This window comes from Oncorhynchus tshawytscha, linkage group LG02, assembly GCF_018296145.1.
Source record: "Oncorhynchus tshawytscha isolate Ot180627B linkage group LG02, Otsh_v2.0, whole genome shotgun sequence".
NCBI classification, from domain to species: domain Eukaryota; kingdom Metazoa; phylum Chordata; class Actinopteri; order Salmoniformes; family Salmonidae; genus Oncorhynchus; species Oncorhynchus tshawytscha.
Window position 1 is genome coordinate 27,657,261 of NC_056430.1, and position 16,579 is coordinate 27,673,839.

The window sequence follows — 16,579 nt, forward strand, 5'->3', positions numbered from 1 at the left end:
TGTATAATTTCAACCAGTAGTTATGAAAGTAGCGCTCGTGAGCAAAAACGGGTCAGCATAAATGTTGCACAATTGTGTACAACGTCATCCATTTTGTACGATATGTTAAGTCCTGCACATTTTTTTGTTGTGCAATTGGTATGTTACGAATTTGTAAGTGCTTAAGATCCCATTCAATCTCTTTAAGCAGTTACATCAAGGTTCCTGAACATCATGGCTCAGTTGGAAGAGCATGGTGCTTGCAACACCAGGGCTTTGGGGGACCAGTATGGGAAAAAAGTACTGTATGTATTCACGCACTACGGTAAGTCGCTCTGGATAAGAGTGTCTGGTAAATGTAATTATGATATTTTGCTGCTGGTTGGAACAGAATAATAGTTTAGATTTTTTGCACCAAAGAACACATTCTATGCTCAAAAGCAAGGGCATGTGTACAATATAGCTCTGTCCTTTCCTCCCTCTTATTCCTGAAACTCAGCGGTTTGAGGTTCTTATATGGTGCAAGTGCTCATTTTCAAAGAGATTACAGCACATATCTGTCTGAGGCAGAATTGCATGGATATTATGCATGGGAGTCGACTCAGAAGTCTTCCAGTGTGAAACACATTGAAATGTGCCCTTACCATCACCACCGATTAGGGCTGATTTCTGAAAATGGGACGAGAACAGGCTTGAGGGGTTGACCAGGTTAAAACCTGCTGTAGACATGCTGGAGCTGCAACATTTTATGTCATGCAGCCTGAATAGGTACAGACAATAAAACCTTGATGTCAGCTTAAGGTATTTCCTAGAGCTGCTACCTCACATGCTACCTCTCATGACCTGTAGAAAGACATTGTGCTATAGTCATGTATATTTGATTGAGCTGTGGCCTTTTGGCCAACTGAATTAGTTTGTAAGACCTCTAGGAATTTGAAATATTACAGGATGATCTAGATCTTTAAAAAGCATTCACTGGTACTGTAAGAATTACAGATGCACTTGAGCACATGCTGTACTATAGTAACCTAATGTTATTTTCTTAATAACAATGTTAAAGTCCTGAATCACAGGATGTGTCACTGGATCAGCCTCCCACTCCTCCTGGTTGGGTTGGCCTACATGAGGACTCTCAAGATCACATGTATCTCTTTGTGATGTCAGGTGGGGTTGGAGAGGAAGGCAGAGGGGCTTTCTTAAGGCCAGATTCAATCAATCTTACTATAGCAATGTTTACTCAGTGCCTTTGTTTACACAACAGCTGTTTGCACACATACACTTCTCACTCTGACAACTGAAGGTCTCAACTGTATGTGAGAGGAGTCCATGTACTGTTTTTATAGTGTCTTAAACAAAATAACAAACCAATGTATTTGTCTACGGGGAAAGCAAAAAAGCAAAAAAATGACAATGTTGGTTTGATTGAACTGAGCCCTTAGTTAAGCTCACAGTGCCAGGTGAGCTCAGAGTGGATGTGATAGAATATATACACTGAGTGTAAAAAACATTAGGAACACCTGCTCTTTCCATAATATACAGTAGAATGACAAGGTGAATTCAGGTGAATGCTATGATCCCTTATTGATGTCACCTTAAATCAACTTCAATCAGTGTAGATGAAGGGGAGGAGACCGGTTAAATTGAGACATGGATTGTGTATGTGTGCCATTCAGAGGGTGAATGATTTGAATGATTTGATTTGAAGACAAAATAATTAAGTGCCTTTGAATGGGGCAGGCGCACTGGTTTAAGTGTCTCAAGAACTGCAACGCTGCTGGGCATAGATGGGTTTCATATTCTTTTTAATTGTCATTTGTTAATCTTTAACTGAATGTGTTTCACCATGCCTCACAGGGTGTTTAGTCAGATTTAAGATCTATTAATGCATCTTTGCAAGGTGCTAACTGCTATTTCATCAGGAAATTGATGTTGTGCGGTTAACATTATTAAATAGACGTCATAAATTATTAGACGCGATCCACTAGAAACATAGTATTTACACAACTTGTGTTGCTAAACTATATGTGCGCAACAGGCGTATAACTAACTGTAGGACACATCTTCTATATGTGCGCAATGCACTGCAAGATAATACTAGCAAGGCTCCAGCCAGAAATAAACCTGGATCACAAGATGGATTTTGACCAACGGACCAGCTTTCCTGAAGGTCACCTTTACATTAGTCTCACTGAGTGCCTCTTAACAGTGGCCCACTGTCCATTCAAATGGATTGAATTATCCTGAACTGTACAACAAAATAAAATGCACTGGGCACAGAAAACCCTTAAAGTTGAGAAATACCTAAGAAAAGTGAACTGAACATCCCTCTATTGGGGATTTATGTTTATTGCCTATTATTTCTCCCAAGGTCATGGCTCATATGTCTTCTCAGATGTCTGTCTTGTCACAAGCAAAATTCTGGTTCAAATTCTATGAATTTGTTGGATATTTTCTCTACTTCTGAGCACTCTATTTGATATTTGAAAAATACAACAATAATTGTGTGTCCCTAGACAAACTTTGTGATGCACTCACATACTTGGAGTGTCACATGCTGAACAAGGACAATAGGACAGAAGACAGGACCGGAAACCTGACAGAACTGTACAAATCTTTTCTCAGACAATATTCTTCCGAATATTACAAAATGTAGCTTCTGAAATATAATGCTTGAGGGACACCAGCCAACAACATCTGGTGAAATTGGAGGGAGCACAATTCAAATAAATAATCGTAATGTTAAACATTCATGAACATACAAGTATCTTATATCATTTAAAAGCTTAAATTCTTATTAATCTAACAGTGTTGTCCGATTTACAATAGGCTCTATGGCGAAAGCATGCCATGCGATTGTCTGAGGATGGCGCCCCACATCAACATATTTTTCAACCAGCAAAGGCTTCTTAAAATCACAAAAAGCGATTAAATAAATCACTTACTTTTGAAGATCTTCCTCTGTTTGCAATCCTTCTTTATATCCCATTTAGTTGGCACCATCAATTTCAGTAATCCACTTGTTCTACATGCAGACAAAGGAGTCTAAAAAGCTACCGCTAAACTTCATCCAAACAAGTCAAACGATGTTTCTATTTAATCCTCAGGTACTCTACATGTAATAAACTATAATATTTCATTCGGAAAGTAGTATCTTCAATAGGAAAGGAAAATTAGTAAGCGCACGCCCTCGCACGCCGAAAGACTGATATTGTTCCGGTGCTCTTCTCACCAAAACTCCAAATTCTTGCTTGTTTTTCAAAACACAAGACTGGAACCTTGAAAAAATACTGTTGACATCTATTGGAGGCCATAGAAATTGCAATATGGGAGATGGATTTACATAGGAACAATAGTTTTCCATTATAAGAGCCTGGGACCTCAAAATGAATATATTCTGGTTGGATTTTTGCCTGCCATATCAATTCTGTTATAGTCTCAGACATTATTTTAACAGTTTTAGAAATTTCAATGTGTTCAAATGCTACCAATGATATGCATATCCTGGCTTCTGGGCCTGAGTAACAGGCAGATTACTTTGGGCACGTCAGTCAGGCGGAAATTCAGGAAACTAGACCCTATCCCAGAGAGGATTTATGACTAAGGAAATGAGTGGGCTTCTAGAAATCCTGGACAGAAGTGCTGTTCCTCAGAGTGGTGCTGCATTGAGCTGTGATGTACATGAACTTGGATCTGTTCAGTAGCAATGCATTGCACGACACTGTCCATGGTGCTGAACTGTCCATGGTGCAACTAATAGTGCCACAGACCCCTTGAAAAAAATGTTTTACTTAACTTCCTCAGTGTTGCTGTTTCAAGATGTTGAAGACTGTGAAACTTGCCAAGCACATACTATCCATGGGTTTTAGTCAGTGATCATGGGAAGAGGTTGTGGCTGATAATTCATCCAACCACCTTTTATGGCTACACATAGTTTGAGTGTGTCAGGAATTAAAACGCTGCTGAGTTTTTCATGCTCAACAGTTTCCCGCGTGTATCAAGAATGGTCCACCACCCAAAGGACATCCAGCTGTGGGAAGCATTGGAGTCACCATGGGCCAGCATTCCTGTGGAACGCTTTCAATACCTTATATTCCATGCCAGATGAATTGAGGCTGTTTTGAGGGCAAAGGGGGGTGCAGCTGAATATTAGAAAGGTGTTCCTAATGTTTTGTACACTCAGTGTAGACCCATACAGTCATTAACTTCTTGGATATAGGGGGCGCTCTTTTAATTTATGGATAAAAAAACGTGCCCGTTTTAAGCGCAATATTTTGTCACGGAAAGATGCTCGACTATGCATATAATTGACAGCTTTGGAAAGAACACCATGACGTTTCCAAAACTGCAAAGATATTATCTGTGAGTGCCACAGAACTCATGCTACAGGCGAAACCAAGATGAAACTTCAAACAGGAAATGAGCAGAAATTTTGAGGCTCTGTTTTCCATTGTCTCGTTATATGGCTGTGAGTACGCCAGGAATGAGCCTGCCCTTTCTGTCATTTCCCCAAGTTGTCTGCAGCATTGTGACGTATTTGTAGGCATATCATTGGAAGATTGGCCATAAGAGACTACATTTACCAGGGGTCCGCCCGGTGTCCTTTGTCTAAATTGGTGCGTAATCTTCAACTGGAGGCATTTTCCCATGAGATTCAGAAGAGAACGCACACTTCCACGAACGATATATCATCGAAGAGATATGTGAAAAACACCTTGAGGATTGATTCTAAACAACGTTTACCATGTTTCAGTCGATATTATGGAGTTAATTTGGAAAAAAGTTTGGCATTTTGATGACTGAATTTTCGGGTTTTTTTGGTAGCCAAACGTGACGCACCAAACGGAGCAATTTCTCCTAAACAAATAATCTTTCAGGAAAAACTGAACATTTGCTATCTAACTGAGAGTCTCCTCATTGAAAACATCCGAAGTTCTTCAAAGGTAAATGATTTTATTTGAATGATTTTCTGGTTTTTGTGAAAATGTTGCCTGCTGATGCTAACGCTAAATGCTACGCTAGCTATCAATACTGTTACACAAATGCTTGTTTTGCTATGGTTGAGAAGCATATTTTGAAAATCTGAGATGACAGTGTTGTTAACAAAAGGCTAAGCTTGAGAGCTAGCATATTTATTTCATTTAATTTGCGATTTTCATGAATAGTTAACGTTGCGTTATGGTAATGAGCTTGAGGCTGTATTCACGATCCCGGATCCGGGATGGCTAGAATCAAGAGTTGTTCTTTCACTATGCTGAAAACAACAATTGAGACACAATGCAGTTGGTAAGCTCTTACAGGAGAAGATCCCCCACCCACTATACACATTAAAAGGTAATGCCTTTTGTCAGCATTGGTTGCTTGCCTGCATCACAGACCTACATTTTCTTTCATCTTCCTCTGCTTTCCATCATGGAATCTCTATCCATAACCCTGTCGCTGTCTCTGCCTGACTTTATCAGACTAAATGGGCTAAAGGGACCAGACCCACTCATCCCGCTACCCTCAGCTTCTTATTGATAGTAATAACCACATGAATGTGTGTGCACTGGACTGCAGCACCATTAATCCAAACAAAGCATTCTGCAAATTCTGCATGCTTCTTTAATTTTCCAGTACTGACAAATTGAGATAATGGTAAGCCATACTTAATAGGCCTAAAGCTTATTTTCACGTTAAATGGGCACCCATACTGTGCAATGTTATTACAACCAAATAAAGGAAATATTTATGGAAATGGAAATGGGACAAGAAGTCACATTATACCGTGGTCATGTTAAAATCTTATTGTTTTTATTTACAAAATGTACTTTGCAAAGGATATTCTTGTATTGTAAAGGGGATGAATGAGGGGTACTGTATGTAAGTGATGCGTTAAGGGATCACTTTTTCAAAAACAGTAGGCAGTCTCAGAACACTATACGAATCAACACAAATTCTAGTGCACTGCAGGGGAGAAAGAGGGAAAAATACATACAGAGCTGTTCCAGATTTAGAATTTTAGTAAAATTGTGTTGTGTAAAATTGTCTACCTGAAAATATATGATGACGGCCATGTTGACAAACAAAGCATCATATTGATTGAATGAATGATACAGATTACTATAGCATGTCACATTTACTCATGGAAATACAGGAGGATCAGTGGGAAACTTTAAGTTCGCAGATTACAGGTAACAAGACTGTCACACCCTGACCTTAGAGATCCTTTTTATTCTCTATTTTGGTTAGGTCAGGGTGTGACTAGGGTGGGTACTCTAGTTTTTGCATTTCTATGTTTGACAGGTATGGTTCCCAATCAGAGGCAGCTGTCTATCGTTGTCTCTGATTGGGGATCATATTAGGCAGCCTTTTCCCACCTGTTTTGTGTGGGATCTTGTTTTTGTATTGTTGCTGTTGAGCCCTACAAGGCTGTACGTTTCGTTGGTTTTCTCTTTCTTGTTTTGTTGCTGGTTTTCATTAATAAATATGATTAACCTACCACACGCTGCATCTTGGTCCGACTATTCTTACAACAATGAGCATTACAAAGACACATGGCCATGGTCGTTTTGCATTCATAAATATACATTTCTCCCTGTATCTGCCGAACTGTATGAATGACACAGTAACAGTAATATCATGTTTTTCTAAATCACTGTAGGCATTGGTCAATGGTAAGCAGTGAGGATTTTAGCATGTGAATCTTGGTGGGGCAAAAAAAATCTAAGTGGGGTGCATGCCAGCAAAGTCACGAAACAAAACAACACTAAACAATACATTAATTGTGGTGACAAACGGTGCCCACAAACTGTTAGGGCCTACATAAAGCTGTCCCACCAGCAGAGTCCCAACACCTGCTACACCTAGCTATCAGCTGAGCCTTGTCTGGCAGCGAAACAGTTCATTCAGCCTCATTTACTGGCTTTAAAAAAACATAGCTGATATGGCTGACTTGCTTAAACAAATGTGGTTTCTACTGACAATTGAGATGTACAAACTATGGCAAAAGGGGACGGCAAGCAGACAAGAGGCAATCCATAATTTCGATTAAGACATTAATGAACGAGCCAGGACAGACGTAGTCAATATATCTGTATGTTCAGCGCTTTTGAAATGTACAGCGACAAAATTCAGAACATGGGCCATTCTCAGTGTTTTCCCTGTACACCAAGTCAGAACCGTAGGATAAATAAAGGGGGCATATAACCAGATAATGAAAGCTCTTACAATATGCAATGATTACATTTCTCAAAAACAGGTTAAAGGCTACATGTGCACCATTGAGTCAAAACAGTAACATTAGGCAAAATTAAGAGCTGAAGACAGAGGCACATGTGCTACTAAAAGCTTACTACACAACATACACTTAGTATTTATTTCTTAGCTACAGTATAAATATCTCCCTTGCATATTACATAATTTTTGCAGCAGCATATAAGACATTTTTGGACTCACCTTGTGATGTGCTCACTTGAACAGGAAGGTGGCGCAGCCGTTCTTCGTGGTGAAATTGTGTAATCAAAGAAAGAAAAAGAGGCTAGATTTACAATTCCGAGTTGGATTTGGATGACCATTCAAAAGGTATTTTCCCAGTCTGAGCTCATTTATTCCCGACATCCTAGTTGCAATGCTTGCAGTTAGCCACTGCGACTGATTCCTTCCAAAACACTCATTGTTGAATTTGAGATTTCCAACTTGTTGTGTAATGTTTATGTCCAATGGCCAATGAGCACCGATATGTTTTATCTATAATTTCTCTTCATTATTTATCTTCATATGACAAGGATTAAAAAGGATTTGCATGTAGATTGTCGAGTTGATTCATGATGATGACTACTAGCTAAGATTTTGAAAGTAAGATGTTGACATGATCAGTCCAATCAAAGCTACTGTACATATAATGTGATTTGACATCAATTTATCTGTGGCCAATGACCTTGAGCCTTTTTGGAAGGGCACTACTCATATAATTCTATGGCATGAGCCAAAGGGCTTGAATGTCCACCCTTACTACTTAGCTGTGACGTAGTGTCCTCATGAGTGACAAAACACTGAGCCAATCATGGTGCAATGCTTCTATTTTCTGCTGGCTAGCCCCACCACCACAGAAAGCACAGAGGTAGGCTGAAACACTTGCATTTTGGAGTTGCCTTACTCATGCGGCTTTATTAACCCGATGATATATATTTTTTTACATTGTTTGCAAACTGACATGTGACTGGTATTAATGATTAATGACCGTATTAATGCCAAAATAACATGAAAAACAGGCAAGCCCCCATTAAAAAATAAATAATGTATTGCATAAAATGTGGGGCTTAAAACAGGTGGGGCTCATGAAATGTAACACTTGTATAACAAAGTAAACAAGGACAGTAAATAAAGCGTTATATTGTCTAAACACGGTCTTTGAATTCCAAGTGAAGATGGTCCTTATTGGGATTCATATCTAGATTTCCTCCCCTCATTGTGCTCTTGGATCCATTGGCAGGCATTCCAGGAATCATGAGAACAATGGGTAAGTGTTCCAGGAAAAATAACTACCAGCCTACTGTATCTCACAGATTACTGCACCTGTACATAGCCCACCTATAATTTAGCCCAAACAACTACCTCTTTCCCAACTGTATTTAATTTATTTATTTATTTTGCTCCTTTGCACCCCATTATTTTTATTTCTACTTTGCACATTCTTCCATTGCAAAACTACCATTCCAGTGTTTTACTTGCTATATTGTATTTACTTTGCCACCATGGACTTTTTTGCCTTTACCTCCCTTCTCACCTCATTTGCTCACATTGTATATAGACTTGTTTATATTGTATTATTGACTGTATGTTTGTTTTACTCCATGTGTAACTCTGTGTCGTTGTATCTGTCAAACTGCTTTGCTTTATCTTGGCCAGGTCGCAATTGTAAATGAGAACTTGTTCTCAACTTGCCTACCTGGTTAAATAAAGGTAAAATAAATAAAATAAATAAATAAAATCTGCAGTTTTGGATATACTATATGGTATACTAGTTTGAAAAGCTATTGAAATATATTGACCCAGTGCTACATTTGACACAGAATCCTGGAAAATGATGATAGGGGATGGACCAACATAGGATTTGTTAGGAGAATGTATGGCTGCAGCTGACGCTCAGTGATGTATTTGTAATAAAGCATTTGGTCAGAATAACAATATATCTGTAAAACAATATAGAAGTATTACTATTATTTCTCTGTTTTTACACTCTTTATTTTGGTATCTTACCTGACCAGAAGCTTTCTCAGTGTCCAGTGGTGAAAATGTTTTGTCTATTCTCTCTGCGAGGCCCCTGGCTGGAGTTTGAGACATTCTAATTTCAGTCTGAGAGAGTATGAATGGGGAGGTGGACACAGCACTAGCTCAGGAAGATGGATTGTGGCTTCCTTGGGAACTAATTAGCCAATGTTTTTCAAGGGTCATGTTGAAATGCCAGGGCCTAGAACAGCATGCGAAGAAAAGCTGGGGGAGAGATGGACAGGGGAAGGAATCACAAAATAGAGGCGAAGTACAGTATAACTTAATAGGAGTTACCAATTGCCCACTTTAAAAGGCCTCTGTACCAGTTAAGAGAGTTTGGAGGTTGGTTGATTCTGCTAACTCTGAGGTCCTGCACTGCCTTTAACAACTACACTTTCTGTACTATGTCAAGGAACTTGCAGGTAATCGATCTTGTATGGAGCAAATGAAAAGGTCATCGCTCCATCTGCAGCATTTAAACCCTCAGATTCCAGAACAGCCGAATCATGATTTATCCTCATGAAGCCACCCATAATAACACATCAACAACAAACTATAATTATATAAAACAGGAATTGTTCAAAGTTTACCAAAGTAAATCCCAGTGAAAATGTACACAATTTCCCTGTTGCAAGCAAGTACATGCAGTACATTATAAACTACATATTTTGTTCTGTTTGTGGAAAGCAGAATGAACAATGCTAAGTACCTGAATGTACTTGCTTACCTGAACCTGTACCTGTTACAAGGTCATTACATACGGTATCAGTCAAGTTTGGACAAACCTACACCTTCAAATGTTTTTCTTTATTTTCACTATTTTCTCCATTGTAGAACAATAGTGAAGACATCACAACTATCAAATAACACATATGGAATTATGTAGTAACCAAAAAAGTGTAAAACAAAAATTTGAGATTCTTCAAAGTAGCCACCCTTTGCCTTGATGACAGCTTTGCACACTCTTGGCATTCTCTCAAACAGCTTCATGAGGTAGTCACCTGGAAGTGATTTCAATTAACAGGAGTGCCTTGTTAAAAGTTAATTTGTGGAATGTTTTTCCTTCTTAATGCGTTTGAGCCAATCAGTTGTATTGTGACAAGGTATGGGTGGTATGCAGAGATATCCCTATTTGGTAAAATACCATATCATGGCAAGAACAGCTCAAATATGCAAAGAAAATGACAGTCCATCATAACTTGTCAGTCAATCCGGAAAATTTCAAGAACTTAAAGTTTCTACAATTGCAATCGCAAAAACCATCAAGCGTTATGATGAAACTGGCTCTCATGAGGACCGCCACAGGAAAGGAAGACCCAAAGTTACCTCTGCTGCAGAGGATATACAGAAGATACGCCTACTTGGTGAAAGACCAAGTCCATATTATGGCAAGAACAGCTCAAATAAGCAAAGAGAAACGACAGTCCATCATTACTTTAAGACATGAAGGTTAGTCAATCTGCAGAATGTCAAGAACTTTGAAAGTTTCTTCAAGTGCAGTCACAAAAAACATAAAGCGCTATGATGAAACTGGCTCTCTTGAGGACAGCCACAGGAAAGGAAGACCCAGAGTTACCTCTGCTGCAGAGGATAAGTTCATTAGAGTTACCAGCCTCAGAAGTTGCAGCCCAAATAAATGCTTCACAGAGTTCAAGTAACAGACACATCTCAACATCAACTGTTCAGAGGAGACTGTGTGAATCAGGCATTCATGGTCAAATTGCTGCAAAGAAACCACTTCTAAATGACACCAATAATAAGAAGAGACTTGCTTGTGCCAAGAAACACGAATAATGGACATTAGACCGGTGGAAATCTGTCCTTTGGTCTGATGAGTCCAAATTTGAGATTTTTGGTTCAAACCGCTTTGTGAGACGCAGATTAGGTGAACGGATGATCTCCGCATGTGTAGTTCCCACCATGAAGCATGGAGGAGGAGGTGTGATGGTGTGCGGGTGCTTTGCTAGTGAATTCAAGGCACATTTAATCAGCATGGCTACCCTAGCACTCTGCAGCGATATGCCATCCAATCTGGTTAGCACATGGTGGGACTATCATTAGTTCTTCGACAGAACAATGACCCAACACACCTCCAGGCTTTGACCAAGAAGGAGAATGATGGAGTACTGCATCAGATGATCTGGCCTACACAACCACCTTTTTCGGGATGAGTTGGACCGCAGAGTGAAGGAAAAGCAACCAACAAGTTCTAAGCATATGTTGGAACTCCTTCAAGACTGTTGGAAAGCATTCCAGGTGAAGCTGGTTGAGAGAATGCGAAGAGTTTCCATATCTGTCATCAAGGCAAAGGGTGGCTACTTTGAATAATCTCAAATATAGAATATGTGTTGATTTGTTTAACACTTTTTTGGTTACTACATGATATGTGTTATTTCATAGTTGTTATGTCTTCACTATTATTCTGCAATATAGAAAATAGTAAAAATAAAGAAAAATCCTTGAATGAGTGGGCGTGTCCAAACTTTTGACTGGTACTGTATATATACACTATACTATGCAAAAGTATGTGGACACCCCTTCAAATGAGTGTAATTGGATATTTCAGCCAAAACTGTTGCTGGCAGGTGTATAAAATCGAACACACAGCCATGCAATCTTCATAGACAAACATTGACAGTAGAATGAACTTACTGAAGAGTTAATTTACTTTCAATGTGGAACCGTCATAGGATGCCACCTTTCCAACAAGTCAGTTCATCAAATTTCTGACCTGCTAGAGCTGCCACGGTCAACTGTAAGTGCTGTTATTGTGAAGTGGAAACGTCTAGGAGCCACAAAGGCTCACGGAACGGCGAGTGCTGAAGTGTGTAGCACGTAAAAATAGTCTGTCCTCAGTTGCAACACTCACTACCGAGTTCCAAACTGCCTCTGGAAGCAATGTCAGCACAAGAACTGTTCATCGGGAGCTTCATTGAAATGGGTTTCCATGGCCGAGCAGCCACACACAAGCCTAAGATCCCCTGGGACTGTATTTCATGGTTTGATCTAGGCCCCTTAGTTCCAGTGAAGGGAAATCTTAACACTACAGCATACAATGACATTCTAGACAATTATGTGCTTCCAACTTTGTGGCAACAGTTTGGGGAAGGCCCTTTCTTGTTTCAGCATGACAATGCCCCCGTGCACAAAGCGAGGTTGATACAGAAATGGTTTGTCAAGATCGGTGTGGAAGAACTTGACTGGCCTGCACAAAGCCCTGACCTCAACCACATCAATCACCTTTGAGATGAAATGGACATTTCCAAAATATAGTGGAAAGCCTTCCCAGAAGAGTGGAGGCTGTTATAGCATCAAAGGGGGGACCAACTCCATATTAATGCCCATGATTTTGGAATGAGATGTTCGACGAGCATGTGTCCACATACTTTTGGTTATGTAGTGTATATATTGCTCGAACCTTGAGGGGTTGCCCCGCGAAACTGCTCTACGCCACTGGTTTGCTGTGAACGTTTTTAATGACTGCTCATTTTTCACATACCTATTACCCTTTTCTCTCCTTAATTGAGTTTTCGTAATGGCATATTGAATATCACTGAAAAGATAGTAAATGTGCAATGAAATGCCTTTATGATCAGAAGGCTCACTCAATTAGCCATTGTGTCTCACAGTGAGACATTCTTCTGCAGGGGAGTGGAGTTGAAAATGGTGTGTGTTGGAAAATACTGCCAATTAATTGCTGCAACCTGCTTCACTACCTTATATCTAATCCACTCATAAGGGTTGTCACACATCCCATGACCTGATTGGAAAGTCATGGGAAGCTCATGCCGTTGCCTACTGAATAGAAGACCCTCACGTGGGCTGGATTATAAATACCTCCCATAGTTTTCTGCTAAATTCAGCCAGGGCACATAATCACTCAATTCCCTGCTAGGGAATTCAAATTGGACTTATTTAGCTTTTCATTAACTGTTGGAACATTTTAATGTATGAATCCTATGTTTAGAATAGGTATGTGATGCAGGGATAGAACTGTGTGTGGTTGAAATCACTTTCCTTTTATACTTTTGTATTACACATTTGATATGATAATTACTCCAATTTGTGTTTTAGCCTCAATCTGACCATCAATTACTGAGGCCTCAACTTTAGTTAGCCTATACCTTCATCTGGTTTACTTGTATACCTTCCTCAAATTTTAAAGATGATCTTAAGTCTCTATGATAAATGGTGCAGTCTTCAGGCTCCTCACTAGTTTTTGATGTGCAGCGATGAGATGGTACTTCCATGGAAGGTCAGCCCAATGAGAACAGGCAGACAATGACAAGCCATGATTGCTAATTTCTCTCTAAGAGCCTACTCCAACAGCACTCTCTCCATATAGATGTGCATCCTCTCATCTCAACAGCTCCAATGACTCATAACAGAGCAAAAAATACAATGCTAGAAATAGGAAACGGGCAAAGTGGGGTCTTTGACTATCTACTCAATCATTGTTGCTGTTTTGAAAAAGTGATAATTTCAACTCTGTCTCTATATGGTCCGTTTATTTACTATAGGAAGAAACAAATTGGTGATTTAACCCCTAAAAGTCTATGCTGACATATGGAATTGTTTTAAGATGGTCATACCATGGGTCATTTAGCTATTTGATTTAGAATTTTAAGACCCTTGTAGTTATTTGATAAAATATTGAATTTGGCCTTTTACGCTATAGCCCATAGAAAAGCATTTAAATGCACATTCATAAATGGCAAAACAGACAGTCCCAAAAATTATTCATAAGGAAAAAGGTTTTGAAGTGTCTGTCCTATATCTAGGAGATACTGTATAAGAAAGCTCAGGATTTTTATTTTTTTTTACAAATATTTAACCCCTTTTTTGGGGGGCCACAAAACTACTTCCAACTTCAATAATTCTAAAAAACTAGAATCGGGTTACCTTCAAAATAGTCCTGTGACACTTGTGGGGGTCGCAGAACAAAACAGACAACACCATTGTGTTCGTGAGAGTCTTAACGTCTCATAGAGTCATGTTAGTCAAACCGTTCAGAAGCTACAGACGGTTTCGTGAGAAGGAGTGATTTTGACAAACTGCATTGTAGCTCTGCCACTTTCCACCACAGATGCAGAAGGCCGACATAGGCGGATGGGGCAGATGGGGTGGATTGAGATGCAGCCCACACCAAAAAAAACATGTCACTATCTTAAACAGATGGATATCGATTGAGATGTTTTTTATTATGTTAAATGATTGACTCATGGATGCGTCAATCAATTCTAGGAAGTTTTAATGTATTTCTATGATTTTTTAAGCGAAATGTCCGACATACACTATTATAGTCTGAATGACTATATTTTTCAGCTTACAGGACAGGTCTTTTTATATACCTGAAATTGTCATTTTGCTGTTACCCATGCTGAAGTATTTCTCTTTTTCACTTTGGCATTATTCACAAAAAGTAAATTATTCACAAAATAAAAATAAAGAGAGTGAAATAAATTACTGGGAGTTTATATGTAGAGTGTGCGACTCTATTTACTTTTAAAGCTTACAGTTTATTTGGTGTTAGTAAACACAAAATTATTTTCTCTGGGTGTGCGCGCCAGCTCATGCTTTTTATTCGATTATTCATTCTACCAACATACTTTTTGTAATTACATAACACGCTCTGGTAGCTTGTTGTGCCTTTCTTTACACTTGAACTCTACAGTTTCCACCCTGTAATACGCTAAGATGCTTGATAATGAAAACTTTGCTACTGAGCATAGTGTTAGCATACAACTGAGAACCTTGAGGAAAAACTCTATACAGGCACTTACAGAACCCTCAAAAAGGTAAATCTATACTCAAGCCCTTGACTTTTTCCACATTTTGTTACGCTACAGCCTTACTCTAAAATCGATTAAATGTTTTCTTCCACATCAAATCTACACATCCCAATACCCCATAATGACATTTCAAAAACAGGTTTTTAAACATTTTTGCAAATGAATAAAAAAAATACAATGAAATATTACATTTACATAAGCATTAAAACCCTTTACTCAGTACTTTGTTGAAGCTTCTTTAGCAGCAATTACAGCCTTGAGTCTTCTTGGGTATGACGCTACAAGCTTGACACACGTATATTTGGGGAGTTTCTCCCATTCTTCTCTGCAGATCCTCTCAAGCTCTGTCAAGTTGGAAGGGGAGCATCGCTGCACAGCTATTTTCAGGTCTCTCCAGAGATGTTAGACCGGGTTCAAGCCCAGGCTCTGCCTGGGCCACTCTAGGACATTCAGGGACTTGTCCCAAAGCCACTCCTGCATTGTCTTGGCTGTGTGCTTAGAGTCCTGTTGGAAGGTGAACCTGAGCGCTCTGGAGCAGGTTTTCATCAAGGATCTTTCTGTACTTTGTTCATATTTGCCTTGATCCTGACGAGTCTCCCAGTCCCTGCTGCTGAAACACATGCCCACAGCATGATATTGCAACCACCATGTTCACCTAATTTATTATTATTTACTTTTTAAATTATTTCACCTTTATTTTACCAGGTAGGCTAGTTGAGAACAAGTTATTTTTTGCAACTGCGACCTGGCCAAGATAAAGCAAAGCATTTTGACACATACAACAACACAGAGTAACACATGGAATAAACAAACATACAATCAATAATACAGTAGAAAAATCTATATACATCATGTGCAAATGAGGTAGGATAAGAGAGGTAAGGCAATAAATAGGCCATGGTGGCAAAGTAATTAAAATATAGCAATTAAACACTGGAATGGTAGGATGTGCAGAAGATGAATGTGCAAGTTGAGATACTGGGGTGCAAAGGAGCAAGATAAATAAATAAATACAGTATGGGGATGAGGTAGATTGGATGGGCTATTTACAGATGAGCTATGTACAGGTAAAGCTTAAAGCTAGTGAGCTGCTCTGACAGCTGGTGCTTAAAGCTAGTGAAGGAGGTAAGAGTCTCCAGCTTCAAATAATTTTGCAGTTTGTTCCAGTCATTGGCAGCAGAGAACTGGAAGGAGAGGCGACCAAAGGAAGAATTGGCTTTGGGGTGACCAGTGAGATATACCTGCTGGAGCGCGTGCTACGGGTGGATGATGCTATGGTGACCAGTAAGCTGAGATAAGGCGGGGCTTTACCGAGCAGAGACTTGTAGATGACCTGGAGCCAGTGGGTTTGGCGACGAATATGAAGCGAGGGCCAGCCAAAGAGATCATAAAGGTCGCAGTGGTGGGTAGTATATGGGGCTTTGGTGACAAAATGGATGGCACTGTGATAGACTGCATCTAATTTAAGTAGAGTGTTGGAGGCTATTTTGTAAATGACATCGCCGAAGTCGAGGATTGGTAGGATAGTCAGTTTTACAAGGGTGTTTGGCAGCATGAGT